The sequence below is a fragment of the Lactuca saligna genome, chromosome 6 (genome assembly GCF_052625555.1).
Source record: "Lactuca saligna cultivar CGN05327 chromosome 6, ASM5262555v1, whole genome shotgun sequence".
Taxonomy (NCBI): Eukaryota; Viridiplantae; Streptophyta; class Magnoliopsida; order Asterales; family Asteraceae; genus Lactuca; species Lactuca saligna.
Genome location: NC_136422.1, coordinates 28,433,601 through 28,457,358, shown reverse-complemented (window position 1 = coordinate 28,457,358; position 23,758 = coordinate 28,433,601).

The window sequence follows — 23,758 nt, the reverse complement described above, 5'->3', positions numbered from 1 at the left end:
CCAAAGAGCAGCATGAGGAACATTTGAGAGAGATCCTCGTAGTTTTGAGATCGAAGAGGCTTTATGCCAAATTTTCCAAGTGTGATTTCTGGTTATGATAGGTCCAGTTCCTAGGGCACCTCGTTAACCAGAAAGGGATATTGATTGATCCGGCCAAGATTGAGGCAGTGATGAGTTGGGAGGTGCTGAGGTCACCTACCGAGATCAGGAGTTTCCTAAGGTTGGCTGGTTACTATCGTAGATTTATCTGGGATTTATCCAAGATCGTCGTGCCACTCACCAAGTTGACCCGTAAGGGTGTTGATTTTTCATGGGGCCCAGAGAAGCAGGCCTCCTTCGCGACACTTCGCCAGAGACTATGCGAAGCCCCGGTGTTATCCCTTCCGGAGGGGATGGAGGACTTCGTGGTGTATTGTGACACATCAATATCAGGGTTAGGAGCGGTGCTTATATAGAGGAGGCATGTGATAGCCTATGCATCGAGGCAGCTAAAACCTCATGAGTCAAGGTATCCCACCCACGATCTGGAGATGGGGGCAGTGGTGTTCGCCCTCAAGATCTGGCGTCACTATCTGTATGGGGTTCGGTGTACCATATACACGGACCACAAGAGCCTGAAGTATTTAATGGATCAGCCCCATCTGAACATGCGATAGAGGAGATGGTTGGATGTGGTGAAGGATTACGATTGTGAGATCCTTTACCACTCGGGCAAGGATAACGTTGTAGCCGATGCCTTGAGTCGTAGGGCGGAGGGCACTGCAATACATAATGTTTTTATGAGGCTGACAGTGATGACCCCAGTATTTGAAGCCATTCGAGGGGCCTAGGCTGAGGCCGTGAGACCAGAGAACCGTAAGAGGGAGCGGGTTATCGGGCAGGTATCGGAGTTCGTCACTGATAGCCGAGGGCTAATGACCTTTCAAGGACTGATTTGGGTGTCTTTTGTGGGCAGAACGCGCACCATCTTGATGGAGGAGGCGCATAGATCGAAGTTTTCGATCCATCCCGAGGCCACTAAGATGTATTTGGACCTGAAGAAAGAGTATTGGTGGCCCTGTATGAGGAGGGATGTTGCATGGTTCATTGAGAGGTGCTTGACCAGTCGTAGGGTTAAGGTCGAGCACTAGCGTCCACATGGTAAGCTGCAGCCATTAGATATTCCCAAGTGGAAGTGGGAACATATTACCATGGACTTCATCACCATATTGCCGAGGACTGCGAGGGGTGTCAATGCAATTTGGGTGATTGTGGACAGGTTGACGAAGAGCGTTCACTTCCTTGCTATTAGCAAGAACTCTTCTGCGGAGAGGCTGGTAGAGTTGTACGTGAAAGAGGTGGTATCCTGGCATGGAGTACCGGTCTCTATTGTTTCAGATCGAGATGTGCGTTTCACTTCCAGGTTCTAGAAGAAGTTTCATGAGGAATAGGGTACGAGGCTGCATTTTAGTACGGCATACCACCCACAGAATGATGGGCAGAGCGAGCAGACGATTCAGACGCTCGAGGACATGCTTCGGGCATGTGTATTGGACTTCGGGGGAAGTTGGGACACGTACTTGCCTTTGGCTGAGTTTTCCTATAACAACAGCCATCATTCGAGCATCGGTATGCCACCCTTTGAGTTGTTGTATGGGAGCTGGTGTCGGACCCCCATTTGCTAGGCAGAGGTAGGGCAACGTGTTATGGGTAGTATCGAGATTGTGCTTCAGACAACCGATCAGATTCATCAGGTCAGACAGAGGTTACTGATGGCCTAGAGCCGTCAGAAGAGTTATGCGGATAGACGGTGGTCAGAGCTCGAGTTCCAGGTCAGTGACTTCGTACTCCTGAAGGTATCTCCTTGGAAAGGGGTGATCCGGTTCAAGAAGAGGGGCAAGTTGGGCCCCCGTTATATTGGTCCATTCCGAGTGATTGCAAGGGTAATTCGGGTAGCCTACTGGTTAGAGTTACCTGCAGAGTTGGGCCAGATTCATGACATCTTTCACGTATCGCAGCTGAGGAATTGTATTGCCGACAAATCAGCAGTGGTACCATTAGAGAAGATTTAGGTGGATGCGAGCCTAAACTATGTTGAGAGACCGGTTGCGATTAGGGATCGGAAGATCAAGGTTCTGAGAAACAAGGAAGTGCCTCTGGTGTAGGTCCAGTGGCAACATCGGAAAGGGTCCGAGCTTCCTTGGGAGCCGGAGCGAGAGATGCGTGTGCAGTATCCAGAGCTATTTGCAAAGTAAGACTTTGAGGATGAAGTATGATTCTAGTGGGGGAGAATTGTAACATCCGGATTTCCAGGTACATTATTTATTTATTATTTTGGAGATTTTAAGAGAGACTCGACGAGATGATGCTTAGACTAGCTGAGTAGAGTCGCGAATTTCCATCCGGGTTAATGACCGAACTCGGCGAGTCGACTACTGGACTCGGCGAGTCCGCGCTGTTTAATAAAACCCTAATTTCCGGGGTTTGAGACCTATTTAAAATCCCTTATGGCCTTCGTTTTCAGCTACCAGTTGATAGAGAGAGACCCCAGAGTGTGTGAGTGTTTTGAGAGAGAAAGGAAGCCATTTTTGATCCTTGTGTAGGTGATTTTGCAAGAAGAAGGTGACCAAGGCAAGAGGAAGCTGAAAAGGGAGCTAATCTATGGATTTCAGAGCTTAAGGACTTCATCTTGAGGTACATATTTGATCCTTCTTCAGTTATGGGTGTTAATCCATGAGAGTTAGGGTTTCTAGCCCATTTAGAGTATGATTGTTAGTGCAATTGGTCCCTTCTTGTGTTGGGGCTGCGGATCTGGATCTAAAGAGGTCCAGAGATCTAAGCCCCGTGATCTTTATGGGGTGTCATTGGGTTATATGAGCTTAGGGTGGCATATTGAGGCCATTTCTTCAAACATAGCCATAGGGTCTTTGCATGGGCATCAAGATCCAAACTTTATGTGTTTATTATGATTAAGAAGGGCAGATCTGTGGGTTAGAGGAACAGATCTGACCTCAGGAGGTCATTTCTGTATAAGCATGGCATGAACTCGCCGAGTCCCAAGAACAGACTCGACGAGTAGGGCTAGGGTTTCCCGTAAGTCACTCAGTGAGTAACTTGTCGAGTTGGGGGAATGTCTCGGTGAGTCAGAAGGGGGTAGAGGATTAAAGGTGGAACTCATCGAGTTCATAATTGAACTCAACGAGTTAAGTCGGGGTGGCCCCGCGATTCATTCCAGGTGTAACCCATCGAGCAGGGGGAAGGCTCGACGTGTCGTGAGAGGCTAGAGAGATAGTGGACACGTGTAGACTCACCGAGTCGCCCTAGTGCACTCGACGAGTCAGGTCAAAGTTTGACCGTTGACTTTTAGGGATTTGGTCAACAATGGGGTCTTTGAGTCAAGAGAGGGGTAAAATGGTCTTTTACCCATCTGAGGATGCTAAGAGAGGATTGGGTTTAGTATCGAGAGTTATATTTATGAGCGTATTTTAATTTATGTGATTAGGCGGAGGCTAGACTATACTGCTACCGAGTCAGGGATTTACCGAGACATCTGAGGTGAGCCTTCTCACTATACTTTACCTTGAGTAGTAATTAGAGTTATGTGACAGAGTTATTGTATGCTATCTATGTGATGTGTTGCACTGCATTATTTCTATGTGATTTATGCCATGAGTATATTAGAGTTAGAACCGGAAGGTTCACAGAGCTAGGACCAGAGGGTCCACAGAGTTAGGGCCCAAGGGCCCACAGAGTTATAGCCTCAAGTGGCTAGTATGTGTGATGTGTGGTATTTTGGGGAACTCACAAGCTTTATGCTTACAGTGTTATGTGTTATGTGTTTCAGGTACCAGTGATGATCATGGGAAGGCGTCGGCATGATCTGTACACACACCCGCGGAGTTTATTATGATTTGATCTTGGGAAATGTTTTGTGAACATTGATATGATACAATGAGATTTTATTAATGAATGTGTTTGGAAAATGAGTTTTGAAAATGTGAAAATTTTTGTTAATTTTTACGGTGTTACAAAAATGTTGATCAAGAACTGATGATTTCGACCGAGAACTAAAACTAAATACTCTTATTTCTTTTACAGATTTCGGTCAGAACATGGACCGAAAACCTTCAATTTTGACCAAGAGTCCACCGAAAATCCTTAATATGTTGGAACCGAAAACCTTACTTTCTTATTAGGAAGTTACCAACAACCCTTAAATTTCGTGATTTTAATTGATAAGGATCCAATAAAATCCCGATAATATAGATGAATCCACAAAGAACACGATGAATACTAAGAACAGATAATTGAAGAACAACAATTTTTTTTTACAATTAAAAAAAACTTATCGATTTTCAACTAAACCAATGATCTCAAAATAGCCAAAAAACGAGTCCCAAAGGTCCTTGAATCGATTGATGCCTTAACAAAGCTCTGATACCAATTGTAAGTCCCAAAACAGTTTTCTCAATAAGATGTTAATCAAACTATCTAAAGAATGCGGAATATAAATCAGATAGTGATTCAAGAACATGCAAATAACTCTTAGTGCACACGATTTATTGAATCAAATTGTATGGTACACAAGAATACTCTTAACAGTCGAATACCACAAAGATTGAACAACTAGCACTCCTAAACTTATGAAAAGATATATATACAATCAAGTACAAAGCCTTAAAAGGCCCAAGCCCATTTCGGTCCCGATAACCGAAAACACTATAAACCCATTATCTAAAGCCCATGAACAATAAAAGACTAGAAGCCCAACATAAACCATTTAAATATGACCCAACATTATTGCATACCAATAGTTATTGCCTTACGATACTAATAAGGTTTACTAGTAAGTCACACCGAATGGGTATTGCCTTATGACACCAATAAGTGTAACATCCCAAAAAAAATTTGTTTAATCATTACTAAAATCATCATTCAATAACATAAAATAAAACTCATACGTCAATATCTCAAACCATAACTCGTATCACAAGAAAACTGTATCAAGACTGAATCCAAAACATAACAATGAAAAACAAAATTAACTCCCAAGACAAACTGAAATTGTGGTGTGTGCGATGCCATCAACCCGAGCTCTTCTCTTTACTTGCGAAAGTACCTAAAACTGTAAGCACAAAGCTTAGTGAGCTCCCCCAAACTACCACATACCATACAATAATATATAAACACATACTGGGCCTTGCCCACTGCATCGAACTGAAGTCCAGAAACTGCATCGGACCGAAGTCTGGAACTAACCAGGGCCTTGACCTCTGCATCGGACCGAAGCCCAGGAACTTCATCGGACCGAAGTCCGGAACTGACTGGGACCTTGTCCCCTGCATCGGACCGAAGTCAGGAACTAACTGCATCATACCAAAACTCGGAACTGACTGGGACCTTGTCCCCTGCATCGGACCGAAGTCCAAAAACTGACTGAGCATAACATATCATAGCATAACATATCAACTAGCATAAACACATATACTGCATACTGCATCGGACCGAGGTTCGGAACACATAACACAAAACATGCTTGAATCACAAAGACATCAAGCAATCTAACTATTGCATCGGATCGAGATCCAGAACTACTGCTAACGAACGGGCCGACATTGTGGCCGTAGACCCGTCCCTACTGGAAGGAAAACTCACCTCGTGATGCTGACTGCTGAACTCCTGAATGAGAAATCCTTGACTGCTGCTCCGGCTGCTTCCCAGCTATCATGGGAAATAAAATACTAAATCAGAATAGGGATTCCTCTATGGGTAAAGTAACCATTTTACCCCTACTATGGTGTGGGTCACAAACATGGCCCAAATCCTTAATTCCTTCTAAGTCCCCCAATGGCCCACTAAGAGTCCACTAATGGTCCAATTTTCTACATTGGGCCCAAATCTCATTATTAGGCCTTACACTAGGCCCACATCCATACTTGGCCCATAACCACTGACTTCTGATGGCCCATACAGCCCAAAAGGCTCTAAGTCCAAAGCACAACCCACACCGAGGCCCAAATGCTCAAAGCCCAAGCTGACCAGGTACGCGTACTGGCTGATGGCTGGTACGCTGTGCGTACCTCCTCGTACGCCCAGCATACAGACCTGCTAAGCCAACTTTCTATTAAGAGCTTATTCCATCGATTCAGAAGCTATAATTTCAGATCCACGACTTATTCTCTGTCCTAAACCATAAAGTTGCTTACTTGATGGCTTGAATGACTCACAATGGCTCAAATCTCAAAAAGTAATGTCCTAACTCCATAGAAATGGCAAGTTCTCTTGCATGGCCACATGCAAACCTCCAAGATCAAAACTTTACTTCTTAAAAGTTGCTTTGAGCCCAAAGGGTGGAAATCCCAAGCTCAAAAACGGATTTCCATGATTAAAGGTCCAACCTTTGGACCCGAAATGTACCAAAACTTCCATAACTCTAGATCTACCATATGAAGAAGAAAGTTCAGTGCTTTATACCTCTTTTGGATGACAAATGAAGAAATAATCCCAGATCCTTGAGCTCAAGGTACTCAAGTTCTTCCTCTTCCACTTCTCTTCTTCTCCTTCTTCACAAAAATAATCTCAAAGATCAAACACACACAAGCAAGGAGCAAAGGGGACAAACTAGGGTTTCTATGGGGTGAATGATAAGTGAGGAGGCCAAATGGGAGGCTATAATGGGGTTTAAATATGTCTCAACCCTTAAAATTAGGGTTTGCCACCTGGTCGCGTACGCTGGGCGTACCATAAGGTACATTGCGTGTACGCTCATCCTCCCCTCGTTTCATTAAGCATTACGCCCGGTGTACAAGGGGTTACGCCCCGCGTATGGCTTATGGGCTGCTTACACCTCGTCCCAAAATAAAAGGCCCACTCTCAAGTACAATTCTATTATAGCCCAAAAAAGATAAACTTGAGAATTAAATAAATTTATACATCGGAAGACGATCGTTACAATAAGGCTCGTCAATAATTCACACTAAATGAGTTTTACCTTATAACACTAATAATTATCATTAATAATTAATAACAATGTAACACTCCCCCTTGGATATACATCATCCAGAGTTAACATCAAACTATTATATATAACATTTTTTTTATGTCATACACGAAATTTCACATACTAGAACACTACCTTATTACCACAAGGTACATTGTTATTTACAAAATATCAATCAACAATAATTTAAATATTATATTTTACTCCACACATATATAACAAACACCACTTATCTAGATATCAACCATCTAGAAAAAGGAATATTAATTCACCTTATGAAGGTTCGAATGGATGGTACTCTAATATTGCAACCTCTTTTCTTTTTCTTTCTAATTCAATCATTAAAATAATACATATATATAAGCATTATCACCCAATGCACAGCTCAACAATGCAAAACTATATTCACAAATATTACTTATATTCTAGTTATTCTCCATGATAAAGTTACTTATACAACTTAATCCATCAAGACAATACTCATTTGTGCATGTATACAACTCACTAATGCATAAGTTACAATTTGCTAATACACAACTTAATACCATCACTTAACCCATTAAGCCAAAGTTAATTATACTTCACCAATCCTCATCCATACCACTTAATTCATCCAAATATTATTTTGATTTCAACAAAATCAACAATTCACCAATTAGGGTTTATCTTACTCATCATCTAAAATAAAGAATTCAATCATGAATTATACACCATAAGCTTATAATTTATGTACACCATCCTAATCACCCATATACATATCAGTTTATAACATATACATGGTTATAAAATACTAAGGTTCTTCATCCTCAACTCAATTCAACATTTTATGAAGGGATTAACAAGTAATAATAGAGGTTACCTTCAATATAGAGGCAATGTATGAATCTTGGTGAAATCCCCTTCAACCCCCCCTTTGATTTAATGCTTTTAGATCTATAACTGATAAGGGGTCGTACCCTATGTTCTCTTGAAGTATATGTTTAAAAATGGGATAAAATATCGATTTTTGGCCTTTGAAATCTATATTTTTTTAATCAGCTTTGAAAATGTGTCGCGTACTTCAAGTGGACAGCCACGTTCTCGTATAAATTTTACCTCAACTTCGAAAGGCAATAGCTTCTTTATACATACTCGAATTTTGATGATCTTTATATCCATGTGTTTGCATTCAAGTCAACTACAACGTTCTTTTACATTAGTTCTACCAAAGAATAGTATATTTTTATTTATGATCCCATAAACCAAAGGGTATACCTTATTTGTCCTCCAAACTTTCACACCCACACAAACTTTACGTTCACCCTTTCATAAATTCAAATAAAATGTTTGTCTTAATCATTTATTCAACTTATAAAAGTATTACACACTCTTACTATTTATTAATTAAGAGAAACAGGTGTTATAGATGATGATATTGTGTATCCAACTTCAACATCTTGTCGTTTCTCAAGGCCATGCTATCGAACATATGTTGTAAATAGAAGCAACCTCAAATTTAGAAATGGGGTTCTCCATGAAATCAGATGTAGCACGGACCATAAAATAGACTCGTTAACATTTGAAAATTACTTACCCATACCCTTTGCATGCCCAAAGAGTCTCCTTTATATTAGTTGAAGATGTTTCAAAGTTAATCAACAAGAATAGACAACAATTTAGAGATCGAGTTTCTTGATTGGTAATGCATCGAACAAGAAACTGATCCTATGAGACAGTATAGTTTGTTGACAGGGAAAGAGATTGGGAGAAGGAGAGTAATGTGGTTTGTTATCGGGGAGAGGGGGGATCACCAATAGGGGTGAGTTTTTACCAATAATATGTTTTCACCTTGAATCCATATGTGTTTTTCTAATTGTTTTTAGGAAAAATAACATATATGTTATGAAATGATATTCGACATGGTACATTTTTAGCTCATCCATGTCACTTCTTTGTGGGACGATGGATAGAGATTTCTCTGACATGTTTTATTTGATAGCAGGGGAGCTTCCAAACCGAGAAGGAAAAGTAAGTGTGTGTGTGTGTGTGTGAGGGGGGGGGGGGGGGGGAGGGAGGGGGGTTTCTGGTGCACCAATTCTATTTTTTATAAATTTTAAATAATAATTAAAAATAAAAACATAAAAATAATTTATCTCAATATGGATCAAAATCGAAACAAAATCAAACCATTGGAATATGATTAACGTTATAATTCAATATAAATTATAAAATACTAGGTTAAGAAAACCACATATAGTTAAAGTATCCCCGATATAAGAGTTTTTTTATAAAGTTTTTCTTGTGTCATGTCATTATCACGACACGAACCTAAAAAACTTAACAAACACCTACTATAAAACTAAAATTAAAAATAAAAATAAAAATAAATAAAAACTTTCTACATAGTTTTTCTTATGGTCTCGCTATATCAATCAATATACTTAATAAAAAATGAATAAATTAATTTTATTTTATGAAAAATCTATAACCATATAGCTTCTTAATTTACAAGCTTTATAAAAAAGTTTCCACTGTAGCTTTTTAAAATATTGAAAGCCTTTTCCTTAAAGTTGCTATATTGTGGAAGGTGTACTCCCCCTTTACACGTTATTTTATAACTTTTAAATAATAATTAAAAAATAAAAACATAAAAACAATTTATAAATTTTGAATATGAACAATGTGGTGACCTCTCCCAGACTCACCGTATCGAACAGTATAATGTTCCCGTATGGTAAAAGGTTACACCTCACCCCATCGTACAATACCATGGAGGTACTTCTTCAAAATCTTATATATCGATCATTTCTGTAATTTATTTTAAAATAAAATAAAGAGTAAATTACATGATTGGTCCCTATGGTTTAGCATAATTTACGCATTTAGTCCCTAATTTATTTTTTTAATTCGGAAGGTCTTTACTATTTGTTTTTCTTACGCGTTTGGTCCTGTTTTACCTAAAAATACTATTTTTCCTATTATTTTTTTTTTAATTTATTTAAATAAACATACCCTCAACCCTGCCTCCTTACCTTATCTTATTTATTTCATAATTTTTTCCTATTTTAATAATAGTATTTTTAGGTAAGATAGAGACCAAACACATAACAAAAACAAACAATAGGGACCAAGTGCGTAGCAAAAAAAAAAAAAACACTAAAGATCTTCCGAGTTAAAAAAATAAGTTAGAAACCAAACGTGCAAATTACCCTAAACCATAGGAACCTTTAATGTAATTTACTCTAAAATAAAAAGGTTTGGAAATATATGCGGTAGGTGGTGGAAAAGGGCGGCTGCCGGCAAAGGTACAGCAATATTGGGTAGGCAGTTGCTGCCATGAGAACGTGGACAATGACACACGGGCTGGTAGTCTGGTAGGCCGCCATTTGCCACACATTTGGTTGTAAGTTTAGGTAAATTACTTTTTCTTTATCTATAGTTACTTAATTCAGAAGAGACACATGTACATGGTGTGTACAGTGTGCATGAAAACTAGTACACTGGTAGGAAAAGGAATTACTTTTGCTTTTGTTGATAAATATTTTTTCTAAGAGAGCCACCTAAATTATTAAAGGCTAAATATTATAAATAAGATTTTAAAAAAATAATTTTTTTTGGTTTTTGAAAAATAATAATAGAAATGTTTTAGTGTTCAAATTCAAAAGTTTTTTTTTGTCAAAGAATTTTTTTTTTTTTTGAATGTTACATTTTAAAATGTTTAATATCATCCATTTCTATAAAATGTCTTATTTTATGTATTAATATTGTATATAATTTACATTATTATATTTTTTTTAATTTTCATTAAATTTAAATAATAATAAAAATTTCTCGAAATTTCAGAATTTTTCTTGAAATTTCGGATTTTTTTTTTTCGAAATCCAAACTTTTAATCTAGAATCTAGAATGTTGATCCAAAATCATTAAAAAAATTTGTTTTTCTTGGTCTAAAATTTTCATTCCAGACAAAATGATTATTTTTGTTAAAAAAAAAATAGTTTTTTTTTCTTCTTCAAATAGACATTAAAAGATTATTAGATTACTTAATTTCGTAGTTATTAATTGTTTAATTCCGTTAATAATTCTACTAATTATATTTAGAGATTATTTTTGAGCTTTTGCTATTATTTATTTTTATTGATCTATCATTTAAAATTGTTAATTATTAGTTAAACATATTTTATTTTTTTATCAGTTATCAACCATTTAATTATATATAGTGGTATTATATTATATTATTTTTGTTAATAATACTTTTCTTTTGTTCCGTACTCATATTCTAATCTAATATTACCATCAACCACTTAATATTTTTATGATTATTTATCAACCATTTAATACTTTTCAATCGTTTAAAATAAGAGCAATATAAATAATGAGGGGGCTTAAAAACAACAAATCAGAAGATGGATGTTTATAAAGTGTATCAATTAGATGAGAACGAGTATATTTATTATTGAAGAAAAGCTTTAGAAAATGAAATTGAGTAATCTAATCTTTATTTCGGTTTCGGGTATTTTTTAAAAATATAACTTTTTTTTTTTTTTTTTTTTTTTTTTTTTTTTGCAAATTAAGTACATATTTCGGAATAGGTCGTTACGGAATGTATTTCAGATAATTTTTTGGGTGGCTCTCCCATTTCTTTAGATCCGGAATGCCTTCTCCGGGTCAACCTTATATGTTCCAGATCGGGATTTTGAATTTTCAAATTTGGAATATAATTTGTGGTGGTGACTTCATTCCAGAAAGGTGCATTCCGATTTCGACGTTCCGACTCGATTCTAACACGTAATTCCGATCTCCGACACCCATCTCTGTCACTCAACTTCGATCTCCGACACCCATCTCGGACATCGAAGACGAGCACTACGACCCCATTTTTTTATGGATATGTTCTTTTTCTCTTTACATAGTTTCCTTGTATGTTTAAGGTGCATATTTTTCTACTGTTATTGTTTCAGAATTCGTAAAACACCTCCGGAATGAACTAAAAATGTTTCGGAGTTTAAATTAAAAATATCATTGCTTTAGGACCAATTGAAAAGTAGTTTAGATGTTTAGGTATTGTTGGTTTACATCGAAATGTCGTGTTTTGGATCTTAAAAGCTAATTGCAGAAGCCTACAGGACGCGAGGAATTATTCTGGAACACGATAAACTCGTTCGGAAGATAAGGAACTAGTCCGGAACTGGTCTAGAATACTAGTCATTTCCGTTTCGGAATGAAGTGATAACACATTTTTTATGTGTGCAGCACGACATGGTTTTTAATGCGTCAATTGCACTCTCGTGTAAACCTAAAATCGACGAGAAAATTCTTATGACATTCAGAGACAGACCCAGATGCGAGATTATGTTTTGGAATACATGTTTTGGGAGGTGGTTAGACATTCCTAATGTAGATGGGGATCATTTGCTTCTACATTATATATTTTGCCACGAAGTTGTCACCAAACCCTGAAGCCAAGTACATGAATGGTTTTTGAGATTGGGGGTTACGAGTTCTCTTTCGAGAAGAAAGAATTTTTTCTCATCATCGACTTCAAGTTTGGTGAGTATTTCCATGCTTTTGCATCCGACACCGCCTTCCATTCTTGTGCCTTTCCTATGGTCCCAACGAATATCTCGGTCAAATTAGACGATGTTATGAAGGAGTTTCAACATTCACTTAACGAGTTATCGGATGTGGATGCAGTCCGTGTATGTCTTCTATACCTATTAGAGAAGGGTTTCAACGGGCGGTTGGCTAAACAGCCTGTTACAAAAGAGTATTTTGCTTTACTATCCAACCTTGATGAATTCAACAGGTATAATGTCGTCTATTTTATAATTACTGATTATAATTACTTAATATTTTTTAGAAATTTAATTGCAAACTAATTTTTTATATGGCGGATATCCATAGGGGAGGATAATATGTGATCAAATGTACAGACAGTTATTTACTATATTCAATATGGTTGACAAACTTATATATTGAGACAAACTAAAATAGAACCAACCTTAAAAATTGACCTACACCCTACATGAGTTTTTATACACTTTTAAGGTAAGTATATTATGAAAAATTTATTATTTATTTTTGTTTGCTAACATTATAACAATTTTTTGTTTATTTGTTTGCTAACATTCAAATATGGATTCTTGAGACTTTTCCGATGATCAGTTTTCTTGGCACCCGACTACAGAATGTCATCTCTTGGGTTGTTGCATGGTAAAAAATGAGGCATTTACAAAAGTACAACTAGTTTTTACAAATCGACGATGTATGGTTACTTTATTATTTAAATATTTATTTATTTTATAATTTATATTTATTTATAATTTTATAATTTTCTTAGCAAGATAATAGATTCGTACATAAGTTGGAGTCGAGAGAAGATGAGATGCATGTTGAATGGTGGATAGTTAGCTCGCACGTGGATTGATCACCCTGGTTTTCCCAACACTGAAGTTCACACGGCACCTTCCCTAACACCATCACCCAAAAACTCGCCTACCCATGAGCCTCAAGACAAAAAGGCACTGATAGATGATCCATCTCACCCGTCAACACCACCACCGTTGACCGCTGATCCATCAACTGACAAGGACCGAATTAGTAGTGACTTGCAAAATGAGGTCCGTCATTTAAAATATAAGGTTCGTGAATGTCGCAAGTAGTTGTCGTCTGAGGATGAACGTTTATCAGAGCATGAAACTACTTTAGGCACAGTTCTAAAACTTATCAATAAGAATCCCAGAGACGATATGTGTACCTCGAAGGGGATAAAGGTACAATTTTAATTCTTTCATCGTTTGTGGTCGTTGTGTTTTTTCATCATTCACAGGCATACATTATTGAACCGTACATGGATACTACAAGAACAATGACTTATAGGAGCATGATTATGTCTTAAGCACCCCCGAACAACCAGTGAATGACAGACCTGAATAGCCGCTGAATGATGGCCCTGAGCAGCCGTTTCTAGGGGTACAAACGAGCCAAGCTACTCGGGATCGACTCGGTAAAAGTTCGAGTCGAGATCGGTTTTTATCGAGCCCGAGCCAAGCTCGAGCCTAATTTTACGCTTGATTATTAAACGAGCTCGAGCTTGAGCCTGTGTAACAAAGATCAATTAGGCTCGCGAGCCTAAACGAGCCTATATATAAATAAAATATATATTTTTTATTTTTATATTTTATATATTAAAATAGATAATTGGAAAATTATTGAATTAGGTTTCGGGAACGAGGGACTTTCATTCGTTTCAAAACAAAAGCAAATGAGCCGGAACCGCCACTATTCACGTCCCTTCCCCTTTATGATGTGATTCAAACAATCAGGCGCTTGTTATCGGTGGCGATCCGGAGAGCACGTACCACGAAAGCACGAATACCACCAGACGACAATCTCCCATCGACACCTGCCCACTAATCGAGCACCGTTCTCACCCTTCGAGCACCATCAGTCTGTCCAACCACCGACCAATCATCTTTACTGGCATCCCTAACTTTGATCCCTTCCATCGTATTCTGAGTTGTGATGTTAGTTACTTCCATTTTTCACTCGTCTATTATTTTCTGTTGATTCGAAGAGATCTTATCACTTGTCGATTACTTGGGTTTTGCTGCCTCACAACAGTTTTGTTTTTCATTATAATTTCCAGTCATCTGTTATTTTGTTTCGTTATTATTAGTTTATTACTGATTTCTAGTCATGTGTTACAATTACTTGAGTCTCCTAAGATATATAAACGGTGAATTACAGATATCATACGATTGATCTACAATCTTTGTGGTTTGGATCAATGTCTATTTCTTTGTGTTTCTTTTTTCTTTTCTTAAATTGATAAAATAGTTATCTACTCAATTGAAAGAATTCACATCCATTTGTTTTTTTTTCTGCTGAGTCAAAGATAGCCTCTGGGATATATCAGATTGTTGTCAATCTCTATTTTTCTATTTTTAATTGTTTGTCTGTTGGGATATATTAACTTGGTTTAATTGAAATACTAGTTTTAATTGTTAAGTCTAGACTCTTAGGAGATTGTGTTGTAGGTTCATATCTTTCGACTTGTTGGAATTATGAATTCTAGTTTTAAGTTTTTATATTTATCGTTTTGCCGAAGATAACTCATATTATTCAGTGTATATTAATTAAAGATCCTTATCAAGAAAATTTATTATTTAATGCTGATCAATTGAGAATGCTTATTAAATGTACATATTTTGACAAATGTTCTTTCATAAACCATGTTGCAGGTGTTATGGATGGTGATGTGAGTTCAGATCCAATGGAAGGGGTTGAGAACAAGGAGCAATATGCTCCCATAAATGTAGATGCTGATGAACAACCAACTCCTCAAAATCATATTCCAAGTCAAAATGCAGAAATCCACGCGAGAGAAGAGGAAATAGAAATGAAACGAAAATGAAAAAAAAACATCAAAGGCATGGGACGGTTTCACTGTAGTGACTCTATCTAATGGTACCAAAAAATCCCAGTGTAATCATTGTAAAACAAAGTTAACTTATGGTGATAGTGGGACTACATCAACTTTAAAAAGGCACTTGCTTATATGCAAGCCACATAAAGATTATGAAGAAAAATAGAATTTATTGAATTTTCCACATATTAAGTCTGATGGAGATGCAGGATATGAGAAGCTTCCTTCCTTAATGATTTATTCGTGAATATGATGAAGACAGTTACTCCATTATATGAGAAAAAAAGCAAGACTTCAACTAAAGCAGATTGTTTTAAGATATATGAGCATGAGAAAAAAACACTAAAAGCTCTTACGAAAGTATCCTAAAAAATCAGTTTGACCACTAATTGTTGGAAGTCATCTCATTAGAAGATTGGGTACATGGTTATCACAGGACACTTTATTGATCATTATTGGAGGTTTGATTTTTTTTTTCTATTTTTTAATAAGGCATGTCCATTTTATTTAAAAAAGTGTCTTGTGTTTTGTACATGTTTCTCCTCCTTATACCAGACTTGATATTGCTGATGGTATTTATAAATGTTTGAAGCATTGGGAAATTGAGGACAAGATATTCACGATATATGTAGACAATGTTGCATACAATGATAGGGCGTTGAGAAGACTGAAACATATTTTTTCTATGGTGAGAAAACTCACGTGTGGTGGGAGGTTGTTTCATGTTAGATGTTGTGCACACATTTTGAATCTTCTTGTGAAAGATGGTCATGCTATGATTGATTCTGTTATCGGGGAAGTTCGTGAGGGTATCAAATATATTAACAATTCTGAGGCGAGACTTCAAACATTTTCAAATATTTCACATCAACTGCAAATACAAGATAGAAAGTTATTGCTTGATGTTCTAACACGATGGAATTCAACCTATGATATGTTGTCGGTTGCATTAAAATTTAAAAATGTTTTCCCAAGGTATACATTAGATTTTAATAAGAATAGTTTTGAATGTTGTGATTTTCAGATTTTCAAATGTTACACATCACTAAGTTTTTGTGATTTTCATAGATTTGCAAAGTACGAGCCGCACTTCCATCACTTGCCTAATGTTGAGGAGTGGGCACATGTGGAGAGTGTATGTGAAATCTTGAAGGTTTCCAAGGTGCATATTAAATTTATTTAAGTGTTATTTTAAATATTTTATCATGCCTAATACTAAAGCAACTTATTTTCAAGTATGCACAAATGTCATTTTTGGAAGTGATTATCCAGCATCCAATCTGTATTTAATTGAGGTGCTTATAGTAAAAGAAACTTTGGATAAAGGTGCTCTATCAGAAAATCATTTCATTAGGACTATGGCGACTAAGATGAATGAGAAGTTTGAAAAATATTAGGAGGAGTGACATCTTGTCATGGCTATAGCTTTAGTGTTAGATCCAAGATTCAAAATGAAGTTAGTAGAATTTAGTTTCCCAACCATATAATCCAATGTTGAAAAGAACATTGAAGAAGTGGAGAAAGAACTTTATGAAATGTATAAGGAGTATTTGGAAATACATGATGCATGAGTCCGAGAAGCTGCAACACCTACAAATGGATGTGGAGGAAATGAAGTGTCAAAAACGACATCACCCGGGTCAAGATGGGAGGCTTTTGTGGAGTTTATAAAAAATACAGATTTGGAGAGACCAAAAAAGTCAGAATTAGATATGTATATGGAAGAAGGTGTTTATAGGGACCAGGGACCAAAAGGAATGGATTCATTCAAGGATTTGGAGACATGGAATGTTTATAATCTGAAGTACTGTGTTTTATCAAAGATGGCTATGGATGTGCTTGCGATCCTGATTTCTACCGTTGCATCTAAGGCAACATTTAGTGCTAGGGGTAGAGTAATTGATCCATATCGATCTTCATTGGAACCAAACATTATTCAAAAGTTTCTTTGTGGAGGAGATTGGATTAAACATTGTTATGGAATCAAGAAAAAATTGAAGGTGCATTTGATAAACTGAAAACACATGAAGTAACAATTGATTATTTAAATTTATTAATATATGATCGTGTTGGTGGGTTCTTTTTACAGAAGGAGGAAATTTCCATTGAGGTTTTATTACCAATAGGGACAAGTAATACTTAATGGTGTAAGCCATTTTAATCTACTTGTAATCTTGTTGTTTTAATTACATTATATTACACATCTCATAAAATGTTTTAATTTGTATATTTTGTTGTATTGAATTTGCTTCAAGGAAGATTGGCTTTTGAGTTTTGATAATATGTTATGTTAAAATTTAATCATTTTTATAGTATTTTTTGTAATTTGAACTTCCATGATAGGAAGACTTACTTTTGGATGATTTAATTACATTTTAGGTTTGTATGTTGAAGTTTAAAACTTATGTAACTTGAAGATTTTATTTATGCATCTTGGTTGGAATTTAAGTAGTCTGCATCTAGCTAAAAATTAACTAAATTCATGGTTCTGTTTTTTTTTTTTTTTCTGGAATTCATTTTGTAAACAAGCTTTTAACGAGCTCGAGCCAAGCTTAAGCTCGTTTAGGATCAGTTAGACAAAACGAGCTAAGCCCGATCCTATGTATTACTTCACAAGCCGATCTCAAGCTCTTTATTTCGGGCTTGAAATGAGCTGAGCTTAAGCTCGAGCCATACAAACTTTAAGCGAGATGAGCTCAAGCTTGGTCAGGCTCGGGTTCGGCTCGGCTCGTTTGCACCCATAGTTGTTTCCAGTTACTCAATCATCAGATGTAAAAGAGATTCCATAGGATGAATTCAAAACATTGTCTCCAGCACTTCTTAGGCGTTCTAAGCGCCAAAAAGTTATGTACATATGGTATAAATTTTCATGGATACAAATGAAGAGGAAATGTGTTACACGACAACAACCATCACCGTTGGTCAATCTTTTAGAGTCTACCGTACACAGTGTATATAAAGAACGTGATGGTTTGTTGTTGTTTGGTCACAAGTATTTGACTGCTTTTGCTACACTTGAGTTTTGGACACGGTTATATGCGGATAGTCATGGGGGATGGTTGTCATGTGATGTAAGTAATATAATTATTTGCTCATTACACACTACGCTTCTAATAGCAATACTTACTTTACTGCAAAATAATTAATTGGTAGCACATTATGATTTGGATCTCATTGTTGCTAGAGTGTAGAGCGGATGATGCTCATTGGACGGTTGTGTCGTTAGCTTTCAACACTGATACATTTGATTGGAGTGACATGGCTGACAAACCCGTTTACCCAACTTGGGCAGAGTGTGATATGGTATAATTATTTTGGATTACATTACCTGAGTATTTATATACTAATTAAATATTTCTAACTTTTTTGTAGCTTTACATCCCAATCAATATACCACATGCTCATTGGTTTTTGGGTGCTTTGGATTTGAAGACATTCAAAATGACTATATATGATAATCATTGGAAGGGCGGCTACTGTTCGAAAAATGAGGATTCATTTACAGGTATGAGAGCCCGCACCCACAAAGTTGCTCATAGGAGTCAACTACTGGTGTACCAAACCAAATTATTCAATCCCACTTGATAGCTTCAAGATGACCCTCGAAATGGCCCCATATGTACCACAACGTCTTGGTAGCAGAGGGGATTGTGGGGTGTTTTTGTGTTGGTTCTTGGAGATGTTGATCACCGAGAAATCAATTTCTATAGAGGGTAAAATCACCGGTCCAATAGCTATGGGTTATCGAAAACGACTAGCGGAATTTTTTGTGGGGTACAAGGACAAAGATAACTTGAACATCGTATTTTATAAAAACAAAAGTTATACATTTTATGAAAGAAAAACTTATACATTATATAAAACCAAAACTTACATTAAATGAAAAACCACATGTTACACAAAAAAAAAAAACAAATGAAACGTATTCCGGAACCATGGTCTGAAATCGTACACCGAAATTCCGGAGACCTCTCCGGAACCATGTGTTCTGGAGAATGTAGTTACCTTACAAAAAAACAAAAAAAGTTAGGCAATTGTTGTCAAAAAGGTCATTTATAAGGGTTAGATTACTTAATTTCCCCTTTAAAAAACTTATGTATTGGAAAGGATTAAGAAAGATAATTTATTGGGATATTAATGGAAATCATCAAAATTAAAATTAATGTTAAAGATAACAGCCTTACAATTTCGATAAATAACCAAATAATTCGAACCGGGTTACTTCAAATTTGATTTCGGTCCGGTTACCAACCGTTAACTGGACAGTTGACATGTCCCTTCTACTTATAGATCTTTTGGAATGGGAACCATTTTTCGGAACAACATTTCAGACCTAGCTCTTGGATGAAAATGACCACTGGTGGTGAAAATATTGTGTTGTTACGAATGTGTTCTTGCTTCCTTTACTTTTATTGAAACATCCCAAAAATCACAACCAAAATTTTAATTTTTAAATCATTAAATAATCATAGTTATTAAAATCATCTTATCAAAATAGAAAGCATAGTATCTCAAAATATGATAATCAGTATATCCATATCAAAACACATGTCAAATATATCAGAGTAACATCCCAGGCTAAACATCATGGTGTGCAATGCATTCATCCCAAGTTATTCCCTTCGCTACCAGAAGTACCTGAAACCAAAACTGAAAATTGTAATCACGAAGCTTAGTGAGTCTCCACAAACTACCACCTACCACACACATAACCTGCAATTAGGAGATTAAGGACCCGCCCACACTCAAAGACATACAGGCCTCGACTACACTCGGATAACGATCCCCACACTAAGAAGTACGGGGCCCACCCACGCTTAGTGAGATACAGGACCTGCCCATATTCGGCTATCTAAGAGATACAGGCCCCCGCCCACACTCAGCTAATAGTGAGATTCGGGTAATGGCCACACTGAACTAAATAAGAATACACAACAATATCACACAGAAAACAAGTATAACCGAATCTACCATTCCATTCCATATACATACTCAAATAATGCTAAGATACGAGCCCTGCCCACACTTAGCTACTAATCACGCACATAACATAGACGGGCCAACATTGGTGCCTTCGACCCGTTCAAACCAGGAGGAAACTCACCTAAAATGCGGATGATAGCTGAATTATCTCTATCTAGAATCAGCTTTACTCACTCTGTGGAGCAAAGCAACCCCTTAGATACCATTTTATGCTCATAACCCTTTAGGGTCAACTATGGTCAAAGTCAAGTCTAGGTCAAAGTCAAAGTCAACACTCCAAGTTGACTCAACTCATCAAGTCTACTCCCCAACTCGTCGAGTTCCCATAAATCACAGAATCATGAAATCACGATCCAACTTGTCAAGTTCTCCTCCAACTTGCCGAGTTCCTCCTTCCATACAGAATTGGGACTTTCCCAGTACAACTTGTCAAGTTCCCTAGTGGACTAGTCGAGTTCCTTCATTTTTAACAGAAACGGGAACTTTCCATACCAACTCGTCGAGTTCCCTTATGGACTCGTTGGGTTCATTAGTTTGTCAACTCTTCTTATTGCATTAAGTCCTTATTCTTTAAATCCATGTCTCATATTCCAGATCTAGACTGGATTTTTCTTTAGAAGGGTAAAGTTTCCAACTTTACCCATCAATACCCTTCCTAATGAGATTAAGCTCAAACCCTAACCCAAAAAGGCCAAATTCTTCATCCAAAGACCACCAAAACTACAAGATAGACCATGATATTATTGATCTGGACTCTAGGGACTAAGTGATCACGTAAAGTCTTAAATTTTATCCATATACATGGTCATAGAAGCTTCAAAAGACCAAAATGATGGTTTAAAGGTTGCATGGGACTTCCATGGCCATAAAGTTGGCACCTTTATGCCATGAAAAACCCTTGAGGCCCAAGATCTGAAGTGTTCTCCACTTGGGACATCCAAATCCCAAGAATCATATCATTTGGACCAAAATAAGCAAGGAACTTCGAAAATGGAGATCTCAATGACCACAAAGCAAGGTTCAAGCTTTATACCAGCAAATGTCGTGGATGAAGCAAGGGTTCTGGATCTACAAACTTCTTCTTGTGTCCTCAAGCTTCTCCTTCTTCCATTGGCTTCAAAACATACACTAAAGCACTTAAAATAGCTCGCAAACACTCACAATAGCATTAGACTTTCAAGATTTAGGGTTTGGGACTTGGAGGCTAGAAATGAGGCCAACAGGAAAGGTTTAAGGTGCTTAAATATGGTGTAAACCCTGGAAATTAGGGTTTCATCCCTCCCAGCCTACTCGTCGAGTTGAGGTCTCCCACCCCGTCGAGTAGGTTACTTAAATTACGCGGTCCTTATGATCTCTATAAAATGGAATAAATTTAAGTTAAATATGTACCAGGAACCAGGCGTTACATTTATCTTTGATTAGTTAGGGTCTTAAAAACACACTCCATAATGTATCATCCTTGTTCGAATATGATGAACCAGTCTAAAATGACCGTTTTATTCCGAATAAAAAAACATAGAATCTTGGTGTAGGTTATTAGTTAGTCTTAGATGTCTTATAGAATTAGAAATATGGTGTTTAATTATTCCTTCTCTTAAACCCACATTTCAACATGTTTGGAACAAGAATATCATCTATGGAATCTAACTAATAGTCCATAATACAATGAATAGTCCATATTACAATAAACACCCCAAGCTGTCATAGTCTGAAATGGTGTATGTGTTACATAGAAAAAGTGTCTGACATACAAGACACTTTTCTGAAATTCATGTTTTAGGAGGTGGCTTGATATTCCCGAAAACATAGAACGAGACCCACTGGTTATGCATTAAAGTTTCTACAAAGAACTTTTTATAGATCTAAAAAACGAAGTGGATGAAATGTTCTTCCAAATACATGAGTATGAGTTCTTCTATAACGACCCAAATTTTTACGTCCGAAAATTTCATTTTTGAGGTATTATTTTAGAAAACATTAATAAATAAAAACATTGTTTGTTCACACCATAACACATCGCAGCCATGTTCTAAAAAGTCAAACCATACATCCCATCAAAATATCAGAGTACAATCCCAGTAAATCTCATAAATGCGGAAACCGAAGAGTGTGTGTATGACGTGCCGCTACCGCGCCGGCTCCTTCCCCTTCGATGCAGAGGTACCTGAAAACAAAACTGTAAACGTAAGCACAAAGCTTAGTGAGTTCCCCCAACGTACCGCATACCATACAAACACATAACATACGTACTGCCAGGCTATTCTGGGGTGCCTGACTACCCGGTACGGCCATTCTGGGGTGCCGACCTACCCATACGGCCATTCTGGGGTGCCGTCTTACCCGTGTCAAGCCATTCTGGGGTGCTGACTACCCATGTCAAGCCATTCTGGGGTGCTGACTACCCATCGGTCCTAACAACCGATCCTCGGGGACTATTTCACCCCCTACTACTACGATCACATATAACATAACAAGCCAGCACGCATACATATCACCACGTACTGTCAGACGTATCTGGGGTGTCTGACTACCCTTCGGTCCTAACAACCAAACTCTACTACTATCACATACAACTTATCATGCTAGCATATAACATGTCAGGTAATAGCAACTTAGATGATATCACAAAGACAATCATCTATCATACATCTCCTACTGGTGGGTCGGCATTGTGGCCTTAGACCCACTGCTACTAGAAGGTAACTCACCTCAAAGTAGCTGCTGAACTGATCGGGAACTAACTGACTGCTGCTGCTCCGGGAGTCCTCCGGCTGCAATTCCCACAACATACTCAATCAAACATTGCTAACTGTCCTTTAGGTAAATGACCATTTTACCCCTGGTTTAGCCCTAAGCCAATGCTAGGGTCAACTTTCAGTTGACTCGACTCGCCGAGTGGATCACCACTCGCCGAGTCCCTAGCAAACCAATGTCCTGGGTCCCTGGTTCTACTCGTCGAGTCGGGCTATGACTCGACGAGTTCACCTTCTAACTGTCATACAACTCCTTCATCCTACTCGCCGAGTTGTATGAACAACTCGGCGAGTTCATCTTCATCCGATGAACACTTTATGCTAAGACTCGCCGAGTTGTATGAACAACTCGCCGAGTCTGTTCTTGATCTATGAAGATTGCCGTGGACTCGCTGAGTCAGGGCATTGACTCGCCGAGTCCTAACATGGGTGAGTTCAGCTCCCAACTCACCGAGTCACCCCCTGTGACTCATGGCTCAACTCGACACATGAAGAAGGGACCAAATCGGTGACTCGCGACCAGACTCGCCGAGTCACCTATGCGACTCGCCGAGTCGTCGCCATGCACTCCTTAAATATACCGATTTGCTCGATTCCAGTCCATGCCATTCATAGATCTGGACTTCTAGGACACGA